Source organism: Urocampus carinirostris, chromosome 10 (genome assembly GCF_059441175.1).
Source record: "Urocampus carinirostris isolate Australia breed hairy pipefish chromosome 10, RoL_Ucar_1.0, whole genome shotgun sequence".
NCBI lineage: Eukaryota > Metazoa > Chordata > Actinopteri > Syngnathiformes > Syngnathidae > Urocampus > Urocampus carinirostris.
Genome location: NC_142358.1, coordinates 11,287,327 through 11,305,998, shown reverse-complemented (window position 1 = coordinate 11,305,998; position 18,672 = coordinate 11,287,327). Strand labels below are relative to the sequence as shown.

Below are 18,672 nucleotides of genomic sequence, written 5' to 3'. Positions count from 1 at the left end.
AAATCACTCATCACCCCTCCATCCTCTCTTTACTGCTTCCTAATGAGTGGAGAGCCCTAGAACAGCAGTGCTTAAAGTAGTTAGAAACAGATAGGTGTAGTGAAAAGAAAATTACGAAGGCTCTTTGAACTCAGATGGGCATTCATAGCAGATACTTGATAGAGAAAATAGTTAACTTTTAGATTTATTTGCACACACCTGACGACGCTACAGCAGACAACAGTAAACAGTACTGTACTCCATGTGGGTGAGGCCCGTAAACAGTTGACAACAACAACAACCACAACAAAAAGCTATACTTCTGCCAGCCAATTTTTTCCATTTTGACTCATATTTGAAGGCCCTCTGAAAATTTTGTTCTGTACATTTACAGGCATAGGACAAGTCAAAAGAAAGCCTTAACCTCCATCTTTCATTAGGCAAAACAGTATGTTTCTAGCTTTTACTATCGTCTAGTAAACAACAGGTTAACATTTCTAAGTTTCTTGAAAATACTTCCATTAAAACTTCTGAGAAAAGGACATTTTTTGGTGATGCATTTCAAGCAGAACTTTGACTTCTGTACTCAAATTTTATGTTCGTAATACTTCCACAATAAACAAGGGCATGCAAAACAATATCTCATTGCAAGAACACTAAACTGATGCATGAACGTTGCATTAACTTTCCGTCACCACGCTGATACCATTCCCTTGGGGCACCTTGGTCCCGGGGATGTGCAAGAAACATCATCCCTCTCAGACCAGACGATGACGATGGGACGTTGCCATCTTTTTTTCAAAGGAATAAGCTCTGTTGAAGAGTAAACTGCCAATTACCTCCTGTCCATATCCCGCGACTCTCACCACACAGCTTCACTACGCCTACTCGCCATATTGGGCCGCCTATACATACTCATTCGCCAGATGCATGACGCATCACTAAGAAGTTGAAATTTCTTGAGGTGTGGACAAAGATCTAATTAAAGCCACCCCTGCCATCGAATGGTGATTTGTTATACTGAAATAATTCCCAAAAGCGTGATACTTACTGATGAGAAGCGACAAACCCTGTACATATAATATTATTTTAAAAGTAAAACAAGAAAAACAACATTTTACGTTTGGGCACTTAGGGACGATGCTTCTGAAAATTTATTTAAACGTTATGTCATCAAATGAGTTAAGGACACCTAAAACGACGCACCCCACCTCTAAGTCCTTGTTTTCGTCTGCCTTCCCACGCTGTCTGTTATTCACTGTCAAAGACCCATCTCTCTTGGCTCATAAAGGACACACATTCAAGGACACGCATGTATACACATTCTACGCGCACACACTTAATTACGAACTGACTTTGACTGTGACTTTCATTTGCAGCTTAAACCAAGTGTGGCCCGATCGGAGAAGAATCCATAAAAGTCGTCCTGGGATCATTTCGCTGGCATGTCTCATATCTTGTTTGGATTTAATGTTTGCTCATGTTATGGATTTTTACTGTCTGCTCCCGGTGGCAAATAATCACAGAGATCCCCTAGCTTTGAAGCAACTTTGGCTTTATTTACTGAGCCGGATGCTTTAATTGCGAGTGCAGCCTTCTATAGAAAAGAAGCTACCAGCTTTGATTTAATTGGCTTCTTGGCTCTGAGTTCTCTGTAATATATTGTATTTTGCAGTATTTGTGGTACAGTGTTTTTCATTCAATCCAAAACAGCGTACAAGTGCAGTGGTTTATTGTATTGTTAATGTAGTGATCTCTAATGAGAATTTTCCAGTTACACACACACAAACACACACACACACACTCACAAGCACACACACTGATGCATGCACACCTACACACGAGCCCATGGTCTACAGTTGTCAGATTCACGTAACAATGATTCCCAATTATCGTGCCTATTGGCCCGCAAGGTTGTCTTAGTTTCATTTGTGTTGTCATGCATCTTCACACTAATTGTGTGTCATCCCATGTTGTGTCTGTTTCATCGGACTCGAGACATTTTTTGTGAGAGTTTGTTACTAGAGTGGACCAATGCAATTTGGAAGGGAATAACCATCTCAGATCAGTATATATACGGGTAATTTCCAAAAATTGTCACTAATTTGGTAGTACATTGAAAGTGTATCGTTTGATGAAGGTGCTGTATATTTGATTTTTTATTTTAACACGATGGTTATTTTAATTTCATTTACACCTCCATTTGTTTTTTTGGTTCTTGTTTTTTTTTCTTGTTTCATGTTTTATAAAACCAACGTTTGTCACTTTGTATCTCCTTATTATTGAATGTGATCCCTCATTTTGAGCACGTCTGCCTCAAGTCCTGCCCCACCGCCCCCCACCCAACCCCCCACATGGGTCCATCCCACATAATAGATTTCCGATCTTTTGAATACCAGATGTCGGCCTTTACACAGCAGATAGGTGAGAAAACGGAGGAAGACTTCAGATGACGGATTTCCTTTTCATTTGGTCCTCTTCTGATCCGACCTGGCGGTTGACGCCATCCCGGGGGTTGGAAATCAGTTGAGTCGCAGGTGCCCTCCCTCAAATCAAGAGCTGAAAGGTGTTTATCCGTTCACGCACCTGCGTGTTGTTGCAACAACCAAACATGCTATTTGAATTTGAAAAAGAGATACAAATCGACGCTCTGGTTACACAGCTGTGTGTCACAAAACGCCAGCGGGGAACGCTTAACGATGACTTTATCCAAAACGCAGGTTACACCGATTCCGACAAGAACATCCATGTTCTTCTTAATGCCTGCCTTCACTCTATAAGATTACTTAAGCCCCCCTGCTTCATGGGCAGCAGAGCCCGTCAATTCCCCCAAGCCAAGATAATTACGTAGTTTCCGAGTGTGGCTTATATGATCTTGGGCAGAGGTGTATCACCCTGTTCCAAGGAAGACACCTCAGGGAGCATTGTTTAATTGCACACGATTCATTTGGAGTTTGTGGATGGCATATTTTTTCTCATGTATGTTAGTTGTTACGTGTATTGCATTTCTCAACATTACGTCACATGTATTTGGCTGTTCTCGCTACAGCGCAACTATCAATTTTTTTAATAACAGATTAATCGGTCAATTATTTTTTTTCGTCTATTCGAGTAAACACGTTTTTAAAAAAGCACATTACAAATTATAAACTATAAATTACAAACCGCACCCAGTACATTTGAATAGGAAAAAAAATGTGTACATACATAGGCCGCACCTTACTATAAGTCGCATGTGCCCAAATTGAAACATAAGACATTTACATCGAAAGGCGATACACAGAAAAAAAATTAACAGTATACGGTACCTTGACCCCATAATGTTAGTGTAAGGGTTATGCCCGCCTGTGGCCTGCAGGACTTTTGATAAACAGATACGTGTGTGTGCGATGTCAGCAGTCACCAAAATATGGCATGCCACATATCATTGGAAAGCTTAAACGGTTTGGCATTTAAGAAATGATGACCATACCTATCAAAGAAACATCATGATTAGCCTAAAACAAGATACCCGAAAACTATAAAGCCGGCATAACTCACCAGTATGTCCCATTGCCCGTCCTTAACGGTTTTGAATGTCCGCGGAAATAGCTTTGTCATGATTACTGATGTGACTCAGCCCGCTCATTTGGCGCCACCCGCCCCGGGTTCTGATTGGCTCCCTGTCACTATTTGACTCAGTCCTGTCAATCCCCTGGTGTCAGTCCGTCTGCGAACCTCAGTGAATACTAGTCAAGCCTTTTCGACCCTGACTCCCACCTGTCTCGTTTTTGCTCCCGCCTGTCTCCGGCTACGACCTGTTTTGCTCCTGACCACGTCTGTTCTCTCGTCCCGGCTTACGACCTCTTCTTGTCTCCCGACTACGGCCACTCTCCTGTTCTGGCCTACGACTCGCTTCTGACCCCGACAACACCTTTTTCTCCCAGTCCCGGCTACTACCCGTTTTTCCGCCCCTGACACCGCCCCTGACACCGCCATTGCTTGCCGTTCGGCGCACAATAAAAGTATGAAACCAACCTTCTTCCCGCGTCCAGCGAACACCGGATCGTGGGCGCAGCCCTTTCTCTTTCCCCCAATAAAACTTGTGAGAAATGTAATGCAATTGGGTCCAGTTTCCGTCCTAGTCCTGACAAGCTTTGTTACATCAAGGATAATCCATAAAATCTAACCATGTAAAAAATGTACTCAAAAACTCATGATAATGCCGACAGATAAATAGGAATCAGCCTTAAACAATTCTGCTTTGTTGGGCGTTGCTTCTAGTAATACGTTCGTTTCACCACATTATTTTTGTTCACAAAGAAACAGACTCGTAACATTATACCCAATATGGTAGTTAGCCCTCCCCTCTTTCGATTGACACCTTTTCCATGATGAGGTTCTGTTCATGCTGTTTTTAATCATGCACAAAGCACAAAGTTGCATTAAACATTTTTCTCTCCAAATATATTCCACGTCTCTCACTCTTACCATTACTGCTCAGGCCATACAATTTGGAGTTAAGTCTGAAACTTTTATGTGTGAAAATCTGTAGCTTAATTGTTAAAATCTTCTGACATGTTGATAACAATTAATTGTTTTATCCTGTTAGTTATTTCTTATGCCATTTAGAAAAAAGATAAGACAAAGACACACCACTCTTTTTATTTATTTTCAGTTGGTTTCATTGTCAGGGCGGCACAGCTGGCTGGTTAGCATGGTGCAGAGGTCCACGATTGAAGTCCAGCTCCCGCAGCCTCCCCGTGTGGAGTTTGTATGTTCTTTCTGTTCCTGCGAGGGTTTTCTCCCACATTCAAAAGCATGCATGTCAGGTGAATTGGCTGGTTGAATTGTCCCTAGGTGTGAATGAATTGTCTGTCTATGTGTGCCCTACGACTGGTTATCAACCAGTTCAGGGTGTCCCCTCCCCACTGCCCGAAATTGGCTGGAATGGGCTGCAGCAGCCACGCAACCCCAGTGAGGATATGCGGAAATGGAAGGATCAATGGCTCCGTTGTGGACTTTCCTAGAAAATCACAATAACTCTTTACTGATGAGCTGTTTTCATAACTGGTCTGCAGGCTACCACAGTGTTCTTTGGGGAGTTACTGGTGCCTGCTGGCACAACATTAATGACAGCTGAGGTATCCTGAATTCTTAAAACTGGTTTGCATTGGGGCTATTCTTGGACTTGGTGAATTTTGGCAGTAACCATGACTAAATAAATCATTGCAGTGTCACTATAGTGCTCACAAAAGCAGCACGGCTGACAAAAAGTCCTACAATGATTCAGCACTAACAGCCTGCCGAAATAATTTGTCAATGAAATTACCATTTATGTGTACTCAACTGTTGTAATGGACTTTTGAAAAATGTCTGTTGAAGGAAAATTGTTTTGCTTTGGGGACTGGTAAAATACAGTTTATTATACTTATTTTCTGCTGATTAAAATGATTGAGTCAAAGCACAAGAATGACTTTTGAAATTTGACCACTTTCTTATTAAATACCGTAATTTTTGAACTACTAGTCACAGTTTTTTGGGGGTTTGGGGATGCGACGTACACTCCGGGGAGACTTGTGAAATTGTGAAATTATCAAAGATATTATCATATGATTGAGTTTTAAACTTGTATTACCGGTACTGTATACCACATGACATGTTATTTTCCGCAAGAAGACCTCTAAGCTTGTGTTGATAATTTCAACCTTGTTCTGTTGTGGGAGGTGACATTTTTCAAGGTGGAAAATGGAAGCAAGGCGGCATATCGTCTCCCTCCTGATTTGTAAGAGTTGTGTATTGGTAAAGTGACACAGAGGTTGAAAACTTCATTTGATTTTGCGCTTTGCACATACGTGTAATGTTAGTATACTGTGTTCTCTATTATAATGTTATTTTAAATTGCCTTTCAAGATGGTGTGTATGTTTTTGGTGTTGGCTTTTATCAAATACATTTCCAGCAAAAATGTGACTTATACTAAGAGTTTGACGTACACATGTGGTGGTGCCACTTATACTACGGAGAGACATATATTAAGGGCAATACAGTACACCAAAATTCAACCTTGGATAAGCTTTGCTGGAAATGCCCTTGGATTTGAATTTTGCCAGTATGGTTCAGAAAAATCTTAGCAGGTTGGCACACCTTAAGGCGTGTCCCAGGCCCATTGACAATTTAGAGGCGGTAAATAAGTGTAAACCTCAGACCTGCTCAAATCATGTCGCAGGGTAGACAGTCGGATCTGATGTATTTAAACCATGAACATGCCGAAACGTATTTATTTATTTATATATATATATATATATATATATATATATATATATATATATATATATATATATATATATATATATATATATATATATATATATATATATATATATATATATATATATATATATATATATATATATATATATATTGTACCCTAGCTAAGTATTCTCATGATTTTCGTCCACTAAATCTGACCATAAACAAGTTCTGCAAGACACCTTTTACTCAGCCGGTGAAAAAGACACCAGGGCAGAGTAAATAAAAACAGCTCGTGATTTAACCTGGTCCAAGATGTTCTTGCGAAACGCCAGGCACAGTTGCTCCGCGTCGCCATAGAAACGGAAACCTAAAACACCCCGAGGATGAAAAATAGGGAAAAAGAAGACCTTTTTTTTCAACGAGCAAACGCAGCTGAATGCATATCAAGAAAATTATCATCAATCTCATGCTATTTCATTGTTTCTGTGAACAGCGCGAGCAATTACACTCGTGTGTCGTCGCAAGGAAGGATAACAGTAAGATTATTGCCGGGTAAATGTTTCCAATCAATCACTTTGGTGATAATGACCCCTTTGGCATTTCCTTTATTGTTTAATGTGGGCGTAATGAAAGGTTAATGCTAAAACCAACGTGCCTCCATACAGCCTGATGATCAACAAAACAGCTAATTAGGATTCTCTAGGTTGAAGGGTAATGCTGCAAGGTTTTAGTCGACGTTGTCAACAAAAATCGATAATAGAGGTAGTCCACAATGAAATTTATTGTCGACTTTTGTTGCCAGACACACTTATCCAACAAAGTGAGGCATCTCTACAAGAATATAATTGCTGCTAAGAGTTCCTCAAGCGCAATAGCACATTTTTCTCTTGTAGTAACATAAACAAACGGAAATCGTAGTGTCAACAAGTCAATGCATGTCACTTTTATTTGTATAGCCCTCAAATACAAAAAGTCTCAAAGGACTGCAGGGCCACTATTACAGCAGACCCTGATCTAAAAAATGACATGCGGGCAAGGAAAACGCCAAAAATAAGAAAACAAGACACCTATACAGTGGAACCTCGCTAGTTCGCGGTTCCACTTTTGCAGATACTGTATATCTGTATACGTTTTTTTAAGCATTTTTGAAGGGGCGCCGCTACTTTGCGGATTTTCAGTTTTCGCGGGTGGTCTCATTCCCATTAACCGCGATAACCGAGGGATTATTGTAGTATAGTTCATTGAGCACAAATAAAACTTTCATTTTTACATTGCAGACAAGCTATGCTCTGTTTCAGTTCAAATTGAGAGCACATTTAGAACTCTTTAAACTCTTTAAACACACCAAGTGTTCACTTTTAAAATAGAAAACAAACTCCGGGATGTCTTGTGTCCAAGTTCAAGTTTTACTTGTTTGAGTGACAATATTCACATTTACTAGGCTTAGTAAGACATTCTCACAACATCACACTATAGTGATTGTACAGTGATTGTACCATATAACTGAAAAATACAAATAGAAGTCAATTAATTATATTTACTAAATGTCCCTGAACGCATCGCTAACACAAAGGCTCTGCCCTCACAAAACGGCAGCCTCACTCTAATTCAACAAAATGATTCCCACATTGAAGGACAAATAAAATGCACCAAACATTCATTTTACTTCGCTCTTCCCAACCCGACACCGGACATTAAGACCCACAGCACAACAAGGGGTGAGTTTGTGTCCCGTGCAACCCTTCATCATATGTAAAAATAGTTTTAAACAAAAATATTATCTTGCAAATTAAACCTTATTTTAACTTAATTTAAATATAACAGAACACAATTCGTTTTTTTTCTATTCTAATTATGTAACGTCGTTGCATATATTTCGTCACTCACTAACCGTGAAGAGAGCTGATCTGCTTTTGTAACCTTGAAGTTTTAATAAAAATAGGGACCTCAGACGAGGGCTTTTGGACAGGATGGAATTCTCTTACCTGAATGTTTCTCCTTTGGCCCTCTTTGTAAGTTCTAAATCAATTGATGTATTCTCTCCTTATTTTGTGTGTAAACTAAAGATTAAACTTAAAACTAGTCGACTATAAATCAGGCGTGTCCACAGTCCGGCGCGGGGGGCAGTTGCAGCCTGTGATAAAATTTCTACTGGTGCGCGGCCTCGGTCATAAAATTAATATGTGGCCCACCAGTAATGTTGACTGCTGTATAAGATACATTTGTACCCCACCAAAATAATCACCGTTTCACCAGATGATGGCATGTGTCCTTTGGCCAACTTGCCTTTGATTTTCTGTGAGAATTTTAGCCCACCCCATTTCAGACACGGCGACTGTATACAAAGCAAGGAAAAGTAAACATTGGAGTATTTTTTCACTGAAGTCCTAAACAACTATGTGTGCCTTACCAAATCCGGCCCACGTTCTGAAAAGTTTGAACACCTTTGATGTAAGTAGTCATTAGTTGCAGCTCTATTGGACGGCGATTGTTCTTATAAACAAAAGCAAAAATCACACAAATGGACATTCTTTGCTGTGCTTTCATGAAGTCATCTGCGCGCTTCGGGGGGCGCCTACCCACACAACACCGTCCCACGGATCGATTCCGTGGCAAGCGCCATCCCTCCCTCCTGGAGAGCAAACCGCCACGGCTCCTCCAATTACAGCTGATGGGCCACATCTTTCGATCTTGATGTGTCAGAGCCATATGGCGCTTTTTAGAGAGATGGAGAGTCAGGCTAGGAACAGGGAGGGTGTCTCTTGGACTTTTCCAAGACAGATGCTGAACTAAGACCCACTGGTGAATAATACATAGGAACACTTACACAAGAAGAAAGCGTTTATTCACCCGCTGAAAATCTTGCATTAATCATAGAGTCATACTTAAAGACATGAGGTTCCCTCTCTTTCAGATGATAGCAACAATACATGTCAAATAATCAAGAGGCTATGAATGCTTTTATGCACACATACACACTGCAAAAAGTTTGTGTCTTATATTTGGGCACAGTACCAAAAAAAACAACAAGAACCACTAATGAAGAAAAGAGACAACAGAAATTATGCACAAAAGCATATGCACATATATTTTCATTATTAGTTATTTGTTGTGGTTGAAAACTTGAAAAATTATTTGATTCACTATATTATGCATGTGATCATTTTAAGTCTCATTTTTTATTTAGCTATTTTCTCTAATTATCTTTTTAATTATTTTTTGCCCTGTTTTATGTTTTTATTTTTTAACAATGTTTATTTGCTTTATTGTGATTGAAAACCTAAAAATCGTCTATACATATCTGAAAGAAGCCAGTAAAAGATATATTGTATTGCAAATCATTGAGGATTTTGTTAATTTTAAGTATGTTTTAAATAAAAATAAAAAGAATATAATTATTTTAAATCATGAAAATGTTGAATGTATTCATTTTTAAGTGCTATTGGTTTAAAGCCTGTTGTAGTTGATCATTATTGTTCATTTTTTTTAAATTGAGGGGGTCAAATATTGAGGGGTCCCTAATGTTGTGTCCCATGGTGTACAGTATGTGCATTTATATTTTCCCTCAGGCCAATAAGCATAATGTATATACTGTGTATGTATGTACCGCATACTGTTTTTGCCCATTATAGAAACAGGTTGAGCCTTTGGGCTCTCCATACACATACGTGTTTGTTTTATTTATCATTCTTTTCTCTGGATGATGGATGCATTGATGTGTGCAGCACATTGGAAAGCACGCTTCCATTTTGTTCATGTTCGCCTTCGCAGCCGATGAATACATCATTCTCCACCCGTCGTTCCACGCTTTGCGATTCGGTCGGCTGGCCCATATCGGTCACTGTCAGGTACCAACATCCATGCGGGCAGACCATATCAAAGCCATTGTGGACCGTTGGATCAAAGACCCTATGCTCCGTGTGTGCCACAGTGGCAAATGTCTGGTCGACAGTGTCGGGACGAACAAAGGGACACTTTCTTGGAACACATTTTTTAGCTGATATTCTGATGAGTTATTAATGAAATTCGGTAACTCTACTGTCGTTGCTACTTGGTGCGTCTGATTGTTGAGTACTCCTTCCCTCACTAACGTCACATACCAGCTCAGTAGCCTAGATGGTAAGGCGCCCGCTTTGAGACTGGGAGGTCGGTGGTTCGCGCCCCGGCCGAGTCATTCCTAAGACTTAAAAAGTGGTCGGCGGCGCCCTCTGTTGGCTGCGGCTGCATCGGCTCGCTACAACGGGTCAGGTGCAATCGACATTTCGTTCTGTGTACATTGTTACACAGAATGACAATACAAGGAAATTATTATTATTATTAATAATAATATAATATTATTATTATATTATTATTATACTACCCTCGATCCGGTAGGGGTGATCCCTGAAGGGTGATTACATTTAATACCTACAAAAGGCAACTGAATAAAGTTATGGTGGCGCTGTCTCAAGCCAAAGTTAAGAGCGGGCCTAAAAAATCCAGCCTGACCTGACCCAGACCGAGCCTGTTTAATTGCCTTGATTTGCAGAACCGTGCCCGAAGCAATCCCTAAAATGTACCATTTTATTTCTGAGGACTCGGGAGGAGGAGAGGTGATTTATCATAGCACATTAAGTCTTTTGTAACGGAATCCAAGCTAAACAAGACCGTATAAACATTTATGTACATCTCTTAAATTTCACTGTAAGAGAGCGATACAGGCAAAGAGACAAAGAAGAAAAGTGACAGGTGGGTTATAAAAGAGAAAGTCAGCAAGAGAGAAGCCCAGCCCGAACCAAACCTAATGATTAATGTTTTAGGCACGACCCGGGCTAAAATTTGGGTCGGGCTTGGGCTCAAGACTGAATTTCTCCTCATGCGAATATTTTCCCTACCGTTAACAGTGGAACCTCTTTACACAACCTAAATTTGTTACAGGATCATGCTCATAGCTAGAATTGGTCGTGTAAGGAGCAAATTGTGCCGTTATAAAAGAATTAAATACTATTGCCCCATTCCTGACCTACCGAAAGCATAAGTTAAGTCTACATGGCTATAAAGAATATTAATTTAAACACAAACCCCGTACCAAATGGTAGGCAACATGCAGACTGGAACATTAAACGAACAGTAATTTATTGGCGAAACATAAACACATAATTAAAGATGGAAATGTGCTGAATGATGGTCTTTTCATTTGTAAAATTATTTTTGCAATACACTATGCCTGGAGAAAAAAGGAAACTTCTTGGTCAGTACCAAGTAATAGAGAATGGAATCTTTGAGCTGTTGCCCACAGACAAAATGGACATGGAGTGTCTCGGCTAGGTGTTCTTTTGGAAGCCAAGAAATACTGTGTTACAGGTTGGTGAACACGTTTCTTCTATTTTTTTTTTATTATGTGGCAAATGATATGTGTGCAATAACCTGTGCAGCCCTTTGAGTTTATTTGTGATTAAGGGCTATACAAATAAAAATTACTTGACTTGACTTAATTTCAAAACGAACATATGTGTAATGTGTAACCTGACGTTTTTGTCAGTAATCTGGGCGTAACTGAATTACTCTTCAAATCAATATCAAGTAATTGTAACCAATTCCTTTTTTTCTGTAATGCACCCAACACTCCTAGTCAGCTTTCACAAAATGACACAAATGTGCTGTTTTTTGAGGGGATAGAATTTGACATTAATAAAAAGTTTGAAATCTGCATTTTTTTTCTAATGTGCTCCATGAATAATCCTACTCAAGAAACCATTAACATTTTCACTATACAGTATTGTTGGCAGACGGAGTGCTCTCAAAAATAAATTAAATATGAATGTGTCGTTAGAGCACATAACAGTCATGACTTTTACTGGCTACCCTCATTTAAAAGCAGTCCCTCCTGAAAACAAGCAATGGCCTTTGCTCTTATTGCATCACACGTCCAATCAGAGGGTCATTTCAATTCTGATTGGTAACCATAGCAATGTTTGGCACAAAAGAACACATTTTCGATGAGTGCCGAGGTTTATCTCTGAGCTTTTAACCCCCAATAAGCATGGGTACAGTTTGAGATCTCAAGCATCCTTCAGTCCTATATTTATTTAAACGTAGCTACAATCTGATGAGTTAATCTGACCCTCTGCAACGGGAGTGGGCAAACTTTTTGAGTTGGGGAAGCATTGGGTTGCAAAACTTGGCAAAAGGGCCGGTAGTTAAAAAATTGGACACTGTTGCGCTAAATAATACGCACTATTCCTTTAATGTAGATGAGTAAGAATAATGAGATGGTGAGATTAATAAGCGACATTTGACGGAATACTAATCGGGTATAATGACATTATTTAATGTAGTATTATCAAAAGTGATGTTCACATTTGATTTACAGTGACAGAAAAGTAAGTGGATGATAAATGTGGATGTAATGATTTGTCATGTCTTGTCCTTGTTAATGCTGAGTTTAAGAAAAGTAGTGAATCAGCATTTCCGATTTCCGAACCTACTGTTTTAATTTTATGTTAAACAATGTAAGGATTAAGGTGGACTAAATTATTGAGAACGGTAAAGGGTTTATTATAATGTGCTTATAGTTGCCCTAAACGCTTTTAAATCAGAATAATCTAGTCCTCCTTCCGATTCCAAATACCAAAGATGTATTCGCTTCTTATATTGAGTGTCTTCTAAAGTTTAAACGTATTCAATAACATGTAATTTATCTTTCATTCCAGTAGGGGGCACTGATGTATTGATTCAAATTGTTAGATTTAAGTAAAAACGGACTGTAATGTCAAGTTTCAATGTGGCTGTGGGTTATCCATCCATCCATCCATTATCTGCACCGCTTATCCTCAGTAGGGTCGCGGGGGTGCTGGAGCCCATCCCAGCTATCCTCGGGCAGTGGGCAGGGGACACCCTGAACTGGTTTCCAGCCAGTTACAGGGAACAGAGAGACAGACAACTCACTCGCTCATCCACAATTAAGGACAATTTGGACCGGCCAATTGACCTGAAATGTATGTTTTTGGAATGTGGGAGGAAACGGAGTGCCCGGAGGAAACCCACGCAACCACGTAGAGAACATGCAAACTCCACACAAAAAGGTTCGATCTAATGACCTCAGAACTGTGCCGCACAAGAGCTAACCACTGCCTCGCCTTGCAGCCCGGTGTGAAGTATTTATACAATAAAATATTTCTTACGGGTAGGTGAAAGGGGCTAAATGTAAAAGAATGAAACATTCCGAAGGCTACCTGCAATCAGAATCCCAAAAGCGTCACAGCTCTGCATATTTTAGCGATTTCCCTTTGGATTCACACCTGATTCATGAACAATCTGTTCAGGACTGAACACAAATATCAAAATTAAGGGATATGTCAAAGCACTATATGTCGCACTGCACCTCCTGTTATAGCTGTACCTAAGCTTTGTCCAGCCCATCCTCCTGCGCTGCTCCACATTTTTTCACTATAATCGGACCAAACAGGTATAACATACAGAGATGCTAAAATCATCGTCTTACCCACACCCAACCTCTCAGACTTAAAAAACAGGTCCATCATCTGACTGGCAAACACAATAGTCCTGGATATCACTCACCCACGACAGCAATACTTTTTCCCGCTACAGTCAGGGTGCAGATACAGAACAATAAGATTTAGGTGGGCCGGACTCGGGAAAAGCCTGATACCTTCTACCATTACCTTTCTAAGAACATCCGATCAGTCTGCCTTCATCGTATGTTTGTCATCCTGCTGTTTTTGTTTGTTTGTTTGTTTTGTGTAGGGTAATCTATGTGGTTTTCCCCCGGCAGAGTCGGTGGAAGTCAACTTCCCTAAAGAGACTAATAAATTAACTGAAAAACAAATCTCGAGTGTGGGTATCAATTATTCTCTTTGTAACGTTTGCTATACAGTTGGAATTTTTTTTTTTTTTTCCGGGTGAAAAGTGGACTGTGTTTGTGTTATTTTATTTATTTTAATAAATGTTCCGGCTATCTTTCCTCTGATGCAATTCTCGCGGCAGGAGCGATTTGAAATGTTCAATTCCAGTTGGATCGCAAGGATCAAACACAAAAGACATCCCGCATGGTTCCTATGGTAATGGTTGTGGATTCGATTTTGGACAATAATAACAAGCTGCCCGCCTGTAAGCCTTCTGCAGTGCGTGGCATTGGCTCGTTTTTTTGGGCAAATCTTGCAGCTAACCCAATGATGAGCACAACCGACATTGTGGCGGATCAGGCTAAAGCGAGAAGCCTCATCAATAATAGAGAAACAATGGTGGCAATGCGTGGGAAGAAGCAGGCGTGCGGCGCAATTTCTGAAATGACGCTCCCAGGAGGTTAGCGCATTCGCTTAAGACGCGAAAGGACCCCGGTACGAGACAGGGTGGAAATTATTGTTGGCCTGGAGAGGAATGGGCTTTACTTGCCCAAGACACAATACTGGAAGTGGTGCCCCTAGGACCCTTGTGGTTTAAGGATCCAACCAACCACCTAGCTAGGGCACACAATCTTTTGGAAAAATCCACGATACCAAACTAGAAAAATGAATGCAAGGTATAGATAGAAACTTTTTTTTATAGAAAAGTATCTAATCCATCTAATGTAATCCAATCAAATCGAATACCAATCATTCAAAATCTTGTTTTCTAAACTATTTTGTAGATCCTGATTTTTTTTGTGTGCTTGTGTGTGCGAGTTTTTGTATGTGACTTATAGTCTCCGAAATGGCTGAACCCATTTTTGTAATCAATTACACAGTTTTACTTCTGTGACTCTTTTGAGCCAGGTTTTGTGTAAAGGCACCCCCAATAAATACCAACAAAATGTACTTTTGTGTGATCTCCACCGCCCTACCGTACTGGAGCTTCAGACGACAAAACATTGGCCTGGCAACACTGGGCCATTTTACTTGTGAAAATACAAAAGAAAATGTATATTTGGAGTAAAAGAAATGAGAAACCAAACCTTGCCTTGCTAGGATGCATATTTAATCGTTAGCTAATGTAATAACTATTTAACTTTTACAAGTGTTTCTTAAGTCTAGATTGAGGAGGGGGGGGTTTTTTAGGGATTTTTAAGGGTTATTGATCTATCTTCGTTATTCATTATCCATTATCCGTTATCGGTCAGTTCATAATACGCTACAAAGCCTAGGAGCCGGGACACTTACTCTCAGCCAAAAGGCCAAGCTAAGGTCCTAGCCCTAAAGCCTTGCTGCGATCATTGCGAATGCACCGTTCCCGGAGGTACTGCAATACCGGGCCGATGCGTGGAGTGGACAGAGCAAGCTCTTAGCTTCACAACAATACATAGATAGACCAAAAACTGGTCCGTGAGGTTGCTAGCGGCTAAAAAGTTATGAATCGCTAATAGCTTCTTTATTAGCAGTGGTGCAACTGGAGTTACTTTGGGGGGATGTGTTTGTGTTTTTAGCATTTATCTTCTGACTCACCACAATGTATATCTTACTCATGGATCCTGTATCTGGTATCGATCCCGTCTGTCCTGTCCGGTTTCGATCTCGTCTGCCCCTGGCATCCTGGTTTCCCACGCCTGACTTCTGTCTCACTTCTCCTGTCCAGCGATTGCCGAATCGCTGGCGTTTGTGCTCCCATGCATGACTGCCCTGGTCCCGTAAAATAAAGCTTGGTGTGAAAATGTTACGCGTTGGGGTCCACCGTATGTATGGGTTCTGACATTTAATTATTTATTTTTTACTTTTTTTAACCAATGTGTGTGTTTATTTTGGCATTCCAGGTGGTTGGTTGGAAAAAAATCATGTTTTCATACGGAACTTTGAGTTTAAATTTATCGCCTGGAAATTGCTTTACAAATAATTTTTTATTTGATTTGATATGCCAATGTTACATAAGCTAGATGGTTGCGTCTGTAACGTTACAGTACATTATGATCAGCATTTGTAGATAAAAAACATAATATTGGTCAAGACAATCACTGTCAGTCACATAAATAATCTCATCGTTCATTGCTGTTGTAAGTATACCCAGAAGCTTAAATCACGTATCATGTTTTATTATTGTTGTTGTTTGACAATGTTCCAGAGGACCACTCACATAAAGAGGTCGGTTTTTGCTGCTGACACAAATTCCAATTCCGAGTGTTCTGAAAATGACCCGGTGGCTTCATTCCCATCAGTCAATGCTCCTCATTGTGTCAGGAAGAGCAGGCCAATTCTTACCCACGTCTCTCCTTTCTCCAGCTTGCCGGGCTCCCTTGGGATTTCGGACGTCGCCTCCGGCGCGGCTTCCACACCATTTGAGCATCCTTGAACCCGGTTCTCCGGTGGTCACCAATTAAGAAGGGATTGAGCCGGGTGAATTGTGACAGAATCGGACGACATTCTGAGTTGACGAGGAAAAAGACGACGACGGCAAAAGGAGGGAGGAGGTGCCAGAGTCTGCGTCAGAGTGAGACCTGTGAGTATCTTATTGTTGACAGTGTGCTGGGGGATGTGCACAGATTGCCACGCTAAAAACATTTGTCCTCCAATAACGTATTTGCTTGTTGCTTAGAACATTGGTCGACAAACACAGACAAAAAAAATTGCCTTATTTTTACTTGTACAGTGGTACCTCTACTTACAAATTTGATCTGTTCTGGGAGTAGCTTCGTAACCTGAAAACTTGGTAAGTGAAGACCTGTTTTGAATGTAAATGTAGCCCCGTTAAAGTATGATATTTTTTTGATAAATCATAAAAGAGCTTCAGAACATGAAACATAAGCAGGTTAGAATCAGATTACCACACAATGAACATAAAACGGAAGGCACATGATGTAAAAAAACGACAACAAAATAACAACAGGAAATAATAAAAATGTTCATTTACCTTTTTGCTTCGCGTTCTTGAAAAACTGATCCAGTGACGTCTGCTTTTGCCAGCCTACAACAAGCTGTCGGAAATGCGTGAGGCAGACATCATAATGAATGGTAGCCCAACTTGTCACCATTTTTTCTGGGTGATTCCTTTCCATGAATTCCAAGACTTGATGAAATTTTGCCAAAATGTCTTAAATTTAGGATGAATGAATGATAGCTGCATCCTCCTCCCCGCCATCGTGCCGAAACCTCGTCTCTGAACTCCGAACTGTGACAGTGACACGAAGAGCATGCTGGGATGTATGCAGCCCGTTTGTTTAGCAGCGCGTACTGTACTGTATTGTATTTTTGACTTCGTATCCTGAAACACCTTTGTAACTAGAGGCATTAGTTTCCCATTTAGGTTATTTGTAACCTGAAAAGTTTGTATGTAGAAACATTTGTAAGTAGAAGTACTACTGTACAGTATATATCCGCATACATCATTGTCAAACATTTGGTTCGTGCTCTTCATTACAATATAATATCAAAGTAATTAAACAATAATTGATCATTCAGTCAACAATTATCACTGACTTCGTTCGCTCAGCATTGGATGACACGGGAATTGAACCTAGATCACAGCTGGAGAGTGCCAAATCTTACTTACTAGCCACTAGCATAGTAGATGACAATTGTTGTTATTGTTGTGATTATTACTTAATGCTACTATTGGGCCAGGCCGCGTAAATATAGTCAGAGATTAAACCAGTCTGTGGTACAGCAAAGGTTGTCGACCACTGGCCTGGAATATGCATGGGTAGTCTTTGATGTCATTTAGAAACTGGATTTTATAGAAAAGAGATTTAACAAAAGATTATTATTATTATTATTTTTTAATACTGATTGTCAAAATTAGGGAGGATACAATACGTCAAAGGCGGATGTTGTAAACATTTTTAATTGAATTTACTTAAGGAGTGTTACCATCAAATGAGTATATTTAGTGTCATTGAGCGAAGATTGCAAAATTGACATTTTATTTCAAGGTCACTAATAATTTTGTAATTGCTGTGAATCTTTCAGGTAGGTTTTGTCTGAGTTTCAATGGAAGAGCCCATTTCAATTATTTTTTAGTTTGTTTGTTTTGTTTGGAAATCCGTTGGTAACCAAACAGCAGCACCTACCAAGAAGTTAAGTACCGTAAATTCCGGACTATAGAGCGCACCTGATTATAAGCCGCACCCACCACATTTTAAGAGGATAACCGCTTTTGTACTTACACAAGCCGCACCTGTACATAAGCCGCTTGCGCCCTCACAAAAACATGTAACACAATCACAAAATTAACCCAAACCCGATTTTGAGTCCCGCAATTGTAACTCAATATAAAGTACACAGTCCAAAAACTACAGCCGGCAATATGAATGGAAAATGATACCGGTACTTAATGTTTGATGCAGACCTGCAGAGTCCGGGTCCCGTTAAAAATAATCCAAGAAAAAAAAAATGTAGATTTCCAAAGGTAAGGGTGGGAAAAATATATATCCACTATTGTCCGCTGCGTCCACAAACACGTCTCACCTTTACTCCACTTCCCATCAGCCCCTGTTGTTTTCACCCGTGGAATAAGTCTCTAAAATAAATACATTACAAAAATCTACAGTTGCAAATACA

General features: G+C 40.0%; 1 protein-coding gene across 2 annotated transcripts in view; it reads left to right on the top strand.

The window, feature by feature from the left end:
* The window catches only part of b3gat1a (beta-1,3-glucuronyltransferase 1 (glucuronosyltransferase P) a), a 154,006-nt gene that overhangs the window by 48,407 nt on the left and 86,927 nt on the right, over nt 1-18,672 (top strand). For both annotated transcript variants that reach the window (XM_088345199.1, XM_088345200.1), the window contains exon 2: nt 16,399-16,615. The gene's annotated coding sequence lies outside the window, so the exon portion shown is untranslated. The remainder of the gene's footprint in view (nt 1-16,398; nt 16,616-18,672) is intronic.